Source organism: Micropterus salmoides, unplaced genomic scaffold, assembly GCF_014851395.1.
Source record: "Micropterus salmoides isolate LMB-PRFRI ecotype aquatic unplaced genomic scaffold, ASM1485139v1 Ms_hic_scaffold_4, whole genome shotgun sequence".
NCBI lineage: Eukaryota > Metazoa > Chordata > Actinopteri > Centrarchiformes > Centrarchidae > Micropterus > Micropterus salmoides.
In genome coordinates, this window is record NW_024043372.1 from 30,475,910 (window position 1) to 30,484,154 (window position 8,245).

Genomic DNA, 8,245 nt, shown 5'->3' on the forward strand with positions numbered 1-8,245 from the left:
CTGAACTCTTGGTCATTCCAGCCAAGCAATCTATCCACCATAACATCAAACTACAAATTGACTACGCAACCATCACTCCAACCAAGGTGGTGAGAAACTTGGGTGTCATGATTGGTGACCAGCTGTCCTTTTCAGACCATGTTGCTACTGTCTCTCGGTCATGCCACTTGTATATACAATACAATGATCTTGTATTGATTGCACTTTTTGTTAACTCTTACTTCCTTCCCTAGGTATTTACCCCATTGATGTGATATGTACTGTGAGCTCTTACTAGTATTTATTGCTGCTCTTACTAGTATGTATTGTCAGTAGTTGATGCTCTGTTGATGCTTGTATGTTGTTCCTCAAATGTAAGTCGCTTTGGATAAAAGCGTCTGCCAAATGAGTAAATGTAAATGTAAATGATCATTTGTCAACGTCATGAAATCATGCAACAGAAACGTTGCTTTGGCGAAGAGGATTTCTTGTCACCAACACTGACTGAAGGCTGCAGTCCACCGCGCTCTGCGTTCTGGCTGCGAGGAGGACGCCACAGCTGATCGCAGCCATTCTAGACAAAGCTTGGGATTCCACCAGATGCGCCGCAGAGCGATTCAGAAGCGGCTCTCTGCTTTGCTCCGTGGAGAATACGAGGCTAGTCTATTGTTGACAGAAGCTGCGTAAAGCTGCACCGAGCAGATCAAATTGCCCAGGAAGTCAGACACTGAAACAGCATAGAGAATCCGATCAAAAAAGACAAAACACTCTGCCTGTTACTTAAGTCTGTATATGTTTCTGTGATTGGAAGAGATGTGTCTTTGTGTTGCCACTACTGTTTCTATGGCTTCCATATAAAGATATATTTGACTGCTTTCTAAGTTATCCACATAGGCATAGCTGCACAAGCTGATGGAACATGTTGGTGTCCTATTTGAAATGGCATTTCACTGCTCACGCTCCCTGGTGGTCTAGTGGCTAGGATTCGGCGCTCTCACCGCCGCGGCCCGGGTTCGATTCCCGGTCAGGGAAAGTACACTTTATGTCTGTCTGTGACTGTGAATTTGCTGCTTGACAATAGTAATGTTGATCATTTGTCAATTTCATGAAATCATGCAACGGAAATGTTGCTTTGGCGAAGAGGATTTCTTGTCACCAACAATGACTGAAGGCTGCAGTCCACCGCGCTCTACGTTCTAGCTGCGAGGAGGACGCCACAGCTGATCGCAGCCATTCTGGACAAAGTGGCTCTCTGCTTTGCTCAGTGGAAAATACGAGGCTAGTCTATTGTTGACAGAAGCTGCGTAAAGCTGCACCGAGCAGATCAAATTGCCCAGGAAGTCAGACACTGAAAGAGCATAGAGAATCCGATCAAAAAAGACAAAACACTCTGCCTGTTACTTAAGTCTGTATATGTTTCTGTGATTGGAAGAGATGTGTCTTTGTGTTGCCACTACTGTTTCTATGGCTTCCATATAAAAGATATATTTGACTGCTTTCTAAGTTATCCACATAGGCATAGCTGCACAAGCTGATGGAACATGTTGGTGTCCTATTTGAAATGGCATTTCACTGCTCACGCTCCCTGGTGGTCTAGTGGCTAGGATTCGGCGCTCTCACCGCCGCGGCCCGGGTTCGATTCCCGGTCAGGGAAAGTACACTTTATGTCTGTCTGTGACTGTGAATTTGCTGCTTGACAATAGTAATGTTGATCATTTGTCAATTTCATGAAATCATGCAACGGAAATGTTGCTTTGGCGAAGAGGATTTCTTGTCACCAACAATGACTGAAGGCTGCAGTCCACCGCGCTCTACGTTCTAGCTGCGAGGAGGACGCCACAGCTGATCGCAGCCATTCTGGACAAAGTGGCTCTCTGCTTTGCTCAGTGGAAAATACGAGGCTAGTCTATTGTTGACAGAAGCTGCGTAAAGCTGCACCGAGCAGATCAAATTGCCCAGGAAGTCAGACACTGAAAGAGCATAGAGAATCCGATCAAAAAAGACAAAACACTTGTCTGTTAGGTCTGTTTATGTTTATGTGATTAGAAGAGATGTGTGAATTAGCTGCTTGACAATAGTAATAATGATTCTCTTACCACTGCTACGCAGACGACACGCAACCCTACCTATCCTTCCCGCCAGGCGATCCCACTGTCTCGTTGCAGATCACGGACTGTCTATCGACATATCTGCATGGATGAAGGCTTGCGACCTTCAACTAAACCTCTCTAAGACTGAACTCTTGGTCATTCCAGCCAAGCAATCTATCCACCATAACATCAAACTACAAATTGACTACGCAACCATCACTCCAACCAAGGTGGTGAGAAACTTGGGTGTCATGATTGGTGACCAGCTGTCCTTTTCAGACCATGTTGCTACTGTCTCTCGGTCATGCCACTTGTATATACAATACAATGATCTTGTATTGATTGCACTTTTTGTTAACTCTTACTTCCTTCCCTAGGTATTTACCCCATTGATGTGATATGTACTGTGAGCTCTTACTAGTATTTATTGCTGCTCTTACTAGTATGTATTGTCAGTAGTTGATGCTCTGTTGATGCTTGTATGTTGTTCCTCAAATGTAAGTGAGTAAATGTAAATGTAAATGATCATTTGTCAACGTCATGAAATCATGCAACAGAAACGTTGCTTTGGCGAAGAGGATTTCTTGTCACCAACACTGACTGAAGGCTGCAGTCCACCGCGCTCTGCGTTCTGGCTGCGAGGAGGACGCCACAGCTGATCGCAGCCATTCTAGACAAAGCTTGGGATTCCACCAGATGCGCCGCAGAGCGATTCAGAAGCGGCTCTCTGCTTTGCTCGTGGAGAATACGAGGCTAGTCTATTGTTGACAGAAGCTGCGTAAAGCTGCACCGAGCAGATCAAATTGCCCAGGAAGTCAGACACTGAAACAGCATAGAGAATCCGATCAAAAAAGACAAAACACTCTGCCTGTTACTTAAGTCTGTATATGTTTCTGTGATTGGAAGAGATGTGTCTTTGTGTTGCCACTACTGTTTCTATGGCTTCCATATAAAAGATATATTTGACTGCTTTCTAAGTTATCCACATAGGCATAGCTGCACAAGCTGATGGAACATGTTGGTGTCCTATTTGAAATGGCATTTCACTGCTCACGCTCCCTGGTGGTCTAGTGGCTAGGATTCGGCGCTCTCACCGCCGCGGCCGGGTTCGATTCCCGGTCAGGGAAAGTACACTTTATGTCTGTCTGTGACTGTGAATTTGCTGCTTGACAATAGTAATGTTGATCATTTGTCAATTTCATGAAATCATGCAACGGAAATGTTGCTTTGGCGAAGAGGATTTCTTGTCACCAACAATGACTGAAGGCTGCAGTCCACCGCGCTCTACGTTCTAGCTGCGAGGAGGACGCCACAGCTGATCGCAGCCATTCTGGACAAAGTGGCTCTCTGCTTTGCTCAGTGGAAAATACGAGGCTAGTCTATTGTTGACAGAAGCTGCGTAAAGCTGCACCGAGCAGATCAAATTGCCCAGGAAGTCAGACACTGAAGAGCATAGAGAATCCGATCAAAAAGACAAAACACTTGTCTGTTAGGTCTGTTTATGTTTATGTGATTAGAAGAGATGTGTGAATTAGCTGCTTGACAATAGTAATAATGATTCTCTTACCACTGCTACGCAGACGACACGCAACCCTACCTATCCTTCCCGCCAGGCGATCCCACTGTCTCGTTGCAGATCACGGACTGTCTATCGACATATCTGCATGGATGAAGGCTTGCGACCTTCAACTAAACCTCTCTAAGACTGAACTCTTGGTCATTCCAGCCAAGCAATCTATCCACCATAACATCAAACTACAAATTGACTACGCAACCATCACTCCAACCAAGGTGGTGAGAAACTTGGGTGTCATGATTGGTGACCAGCTGTCCTTTTCAGACCATGTTGCTACTGTCTCTCGGTCATGCCACTTGTATATACAATACAATGATCTTGTATTGATTGCACTTTTTGTTAACTCTTACTTCCTTCCCTAGGTATTTACCCCATTGATGTGATATGTACTGTGAGCTCTTACTAGTATTTATTGCTGCTCTTACTAGTATGTATTGTCAGTAGTTGATGCTCTGTTGATGCTTGTATGTTGTTCCTCAAATGTAAGTCGCTTTGGATAAAAGCGTCTGCCAAATGAGTAAATGTAAATGTAAATGATCATTTGTCAACGTCATGAAATCATGCAACAGAAACGTTGCTTTGGCGAAGAGGATTTCTTGTCACCAACACTGACTGAAGGCTGCAGTCCACCGCGCTCTGCGTTCTGGCTGCGAGGAGGACGCCACAGCTGATCGCAGCCATTCTAGACAAAGCTTGGGATTCCACCAGATGCGCCGCAGAGCGATTCAGAAGCGGCTCTCTGCTTTGCTCCGTGGAGAATACGAGGCTAGTCTATTGTTGACAGAAGCTGCGTAAAGCTGCACCGAGCAGATCAAATTGCCCAGGAAGTCAGACACTGAAACAGCATAGAGAATCCGATCAAAAAAGACAAAACTCTGCCTGTTACTTAAGTCTGTATATGTTTCTGTGATTGGAAGAGATGTGTCTTTGTGTTGCCACTACTGTTTCTATGGCTTCCATATAAAAGATATATTTGACTGCTTTCTAAGTTATCCACATAGGCATAGCTGCACAAGCTGATGGAACATGTTGGTGTCCTATTTGAAATGGCATTTCACTGCTCACGCTCCCTGGTGGTCTAGTGGCTAGGATTCGGCGCTCTCACCGCCGCGGCCCGGGTTCGATTCCCGGTCAGGGAAAGTACACTTTATGTCTGTCTGTGACTGTGAATTTGCTGCTTGACAATAGTAATGTTGATCATTTGTCAATTTCATGAAATCATGCAACGGAAATGTTGCTTTGGCGAAGAGGATTTCTTGTCACCAACAATGACTGAAGGCTGCAGTCCACCGCGCTCTACGTTCTAGCTGCGAGGAGGACGCCACAGCTGATCGCAGCCATTCTGGACAAAGTGGCTCTCTGCTTTGCTCAGTGGAAAATACGAGGCTAGTCTATTGTTGACAGAAGCTGCGTAAAGCTGCACCGAGCAGATCAAATTGCCCAGGAAGTCAGACACTGAAAGAGCATAGAGAATCCGATCAAAAAAGACAAAACACTTGTCTGTTAGGTCTGTTTATGTTTATGTGATTAGAAGAGATGTGTGAATTAGCTGCTTGACAATAGTAATAATGATTCTCTTACCACTGCTACGCAGACGACACGCAACCCTACCTATCCTTCCCGCCAGGCGATCCCACTGTCTCGTTGCAGATCACGGACTGTCTATCGACATATCTGCATGGATGAAGGCTTGCGACCTTCAACTAAACCTCTCTAAGACTGAACTCTTGGTCATTCCAGCCAAGCAATCTATCCACCATAACATCAAACTACAAATTGACTACGCAACCATCACTCCAACCAAGGTGGTGAGAAACTTGGGTGTCATGATTGGTGACCAGCTGTCCTTTTCAGACCATGTTGCTACTGTCTCTCGGTCATGCCACTTGTATATACAATACAATGATCTTGTATTGATTGCACTTTTTGTTAACTCTTACTTCCTTCCCTAGGTATTTACCCCATTGATGATATGTACTGTGAGCTCTTACTAGTATTTATTGCTGCTCTTACTAGTATGTATTGTCAGTAGTTGATGCTCTGTTGATGCTTGTATGTTGTTCCTCAAATGTAAGTGAGTAAATGTAAATGTAAATGATCATTTGTCAACGTCATGAAATCATGCAACAGAAACGTTGCTTTGGCGAAGAGGATTTCTTGTCACCAACACTGACTGAAGGCTGCAGTCCACCGCGCTCTGCGTTCTGGCTGCGAGGAGGACGCCACAGCTGATCGCAGCCATTCTAGACAAAGCTTGGGATTCCACCAGATGCGCCGCAGAGCGATTCAGAAGCGGCTCTCTGCTTTGCTCGGGGAATACGAGGCTAGTCTATTGTTGACAGAAGCTGCGTAAAGCTGCACCGAGCAGATCAAATTGCCCAGGAAGTCAGACACTGAAACAGCATAGAGAATCCGATCAAAAAAGACAAAACACTCTGCCTGTTACTTAAGTCTGTATATGTTTCTGTGATTGGAAGAGATGTGTCTTTGTGTTGCCACTACTGTTTCTATGGTTCCATATAAAAGATATATTGACTGCTTTCTAAGTTATCCACATAGGCATAGCTGCACAAGCTGATGGAACATGTTGGTGTCCTATTGAAATGGCATTTCACTGCTCACGCTCCCTGGTGGTCTAGTGGCTAGGATTCGGCGCTCTCACCGCCGCGGCCCGGGTTCGATTCCCGGTCAGGGAAAGTACACTTTATGTCTGTCTGACTGTGAATTTGCTGCTTGAATAGTAATGTTGATCATTTGTCAATTTCATGAAATCATGCAACGGAAATGTTGCTTTGGCGAAGAGGATTTCTTGTCACCAACAATGACTGAAGGCTGCAGTCCACCGCGCTCTACGTTCTAGCTGCGAGGAGGACGCCACAGCTGATCGCAGCCATTCTGGACAAAGTGGCTCTCTGCTTTGCTCAGTGGAAAATACGAGGCTAGTCTATTGTTGACAGAAGCTGCGTAAAGCTGCACCGAGCAGTCAAATGCCCAGGAAGTCAGACACTGAAAGCATAGAGAATCCGATCAAAAAAGACAAAACACTTGTCTGTTAGGTCTGTTTATGTTTATGTGATTAGAAGAGATGTGTGAATTAGCTGCTTGACATAGTAATAATGATTCTCTTACCACTGCTACGCAGACGACACGCAACCCTACCTATCCTTCCCGCCAGGCGATCCCACTGTCTCGTTGCAGATCACGGACTGTCTATCGACATATCTGCATGGATGAAGGCTTGCGACCTTCAACTAAACCTCTCTAAGACTGAACTCTTGGTCATTCCAGCCAAGCAATCTATCCACCATAACATCAAACTACAAATTGACTACGCAACCATCACTCCAACCAAGGTGGTGAGAAACTTGGGTGTCATGATTGGTGACCAGCTGTCCTTTTCAGACCATGTTGCTACTGTCTCTCGGTCATGCCACTTGTATACAATACAATGATCTTGTATTGATTGCACTTTTGTTAACTCTTACTTCCTTCCCTAGGTATTTACCCCATTGATGTGATATGTACTGTGAGCTCTTACTAGTATTTATTGCTGCTCTTACTAGTATGTATTGTCAGTAGTTGATGCTGTTGATGCTTGTATGTTGTTCCTCAAATGTAAGTCGCTTTGGAAAAAGCGTCTGCCAAATGAGTAAATGTAAATGTAAATGATCATTGTCAACGTCATGAAATCATGCAACAGAAACGTTGCTTTGGCGAAGAGGATTCTTGTCACCAACACTGACTGAAGGCTGCAGTCCACCGCGCTCTGCGTTCTGGCTGCGAGGAGGACGCCACAGCTGATCGCAGCCATTCTAGACAAAGCTTGGGATTCCACCAGATGCGCCGCAGAGCGATTCAGAAGCGGCTCTCTGCTTTGCTCCGTGGAGAATACGAGGCTAGTCTATTGTTGACAGAAGCTGCGTAAAGCTGCACCGAGCAGATCAAATTGCCCAGGAAGTCAGACACTGAAACAGCATAGAGAATCCGATCAAAAAAGACAAAACACTCTGCCTGTTACTTAAGTGTATGTTTCTGTGATTGGAAGAGTGTGTCTTTGTGTTGCCACTACTGTTTCTATGGCTTCCATATAAAAGATATATTTGACTGCTTTCTAAGTTATCCACATAGGCATAGCTGCACAAGCTGATGGAACATGTTGGTGTCCTATTTGAAATGGCATTTCATGCTCACGCTCCCTGGTGGTCTAGTGGCTAGGATTCGGCGCTCTCACCGCCGCGGCCCGGGTTCGATTCCCGGTCAGGGAAAGTACACTTTATGTCTGTCTGTGACTGTGAATTTGCTGCTTGACAATAGTAATGTGATCATTTGTCAATTTCATGAAATCATGCAACGGAAATGTTGCTTTGGCGAAGAGGATTCTTGTCACCAACAATGACTGAAGGCTGCAGTCCACCGCGCTCTACGTTCTAGCTGCGAGGAGGACGCCACAGCTGATCGCAGCCATTCTGGACAAAGTGGCTCTCTGCTTGCTCAGTGGAAAATACGAGGCTAGTCTATTGTTGACAGAAGCTGCGTAAAGCTGCACGAGCAGATCAAATTGCCCAGGAAGTCAGACACTGAAAGAGCATAGAGAATCCGA

The 8,245-nt window shown here is 45.2% G+C and overlaps 1 protein-coding gene and 6 non-coding genes across 7 annotated transcripts in view; 6 read left to right on the forward strand and 1 right to left on the reverse strand.

The window, feature by feature from the left end:
- eogt (EGF domain-specific O-linked N-acetylglucosamine (GlcNAc) transferase) overlaps window positions 1–8,245 on the reverse strand; it is a gene marked incomplete in the record, with an annotated part of 31,618 nt that overhangs the window by 14,148 nt on the left and 9,225 nt on the right.
- On the forward strand, window positions 940–1,011 carry trnae-cuc. Its single transcript has one exon. It is a non-coding gene; the product is annotated as a tRNA-Glu (tRNA).
- Window positions 1,562–1,633, forward strand: trnae-cuc. The gene has a single exon. It is a non-coding gene; the product is annotated as a tRNA-Glu (tRNA).
- On the forward strand, window positions 3,126–3,196 carry trnae-cuc. The gene has a single exon. It is a non-coding gene; the product is annotated as a tRNA-Glu (tRNA).
- trnae-cuc lies at window positions 4,713–4,784 on the forward strand. The gene has a single exon. It is a non-coding gene; the product is annotated as a tRNA-Glu (tRNA).
- On the forward strand, window positions 6,270–6,341 carry trnae-cuc. Its single transcript has one exon. It is a non-coding gene; the product is annotated as a tRNA-Glu (tRNA).
- On the forward strand, window positions 7,839–7,910 carry trnae-cuc. The gene has a single exon. It is a non-coding gene; the product is annotated as a tRNA-Glu (tRNA).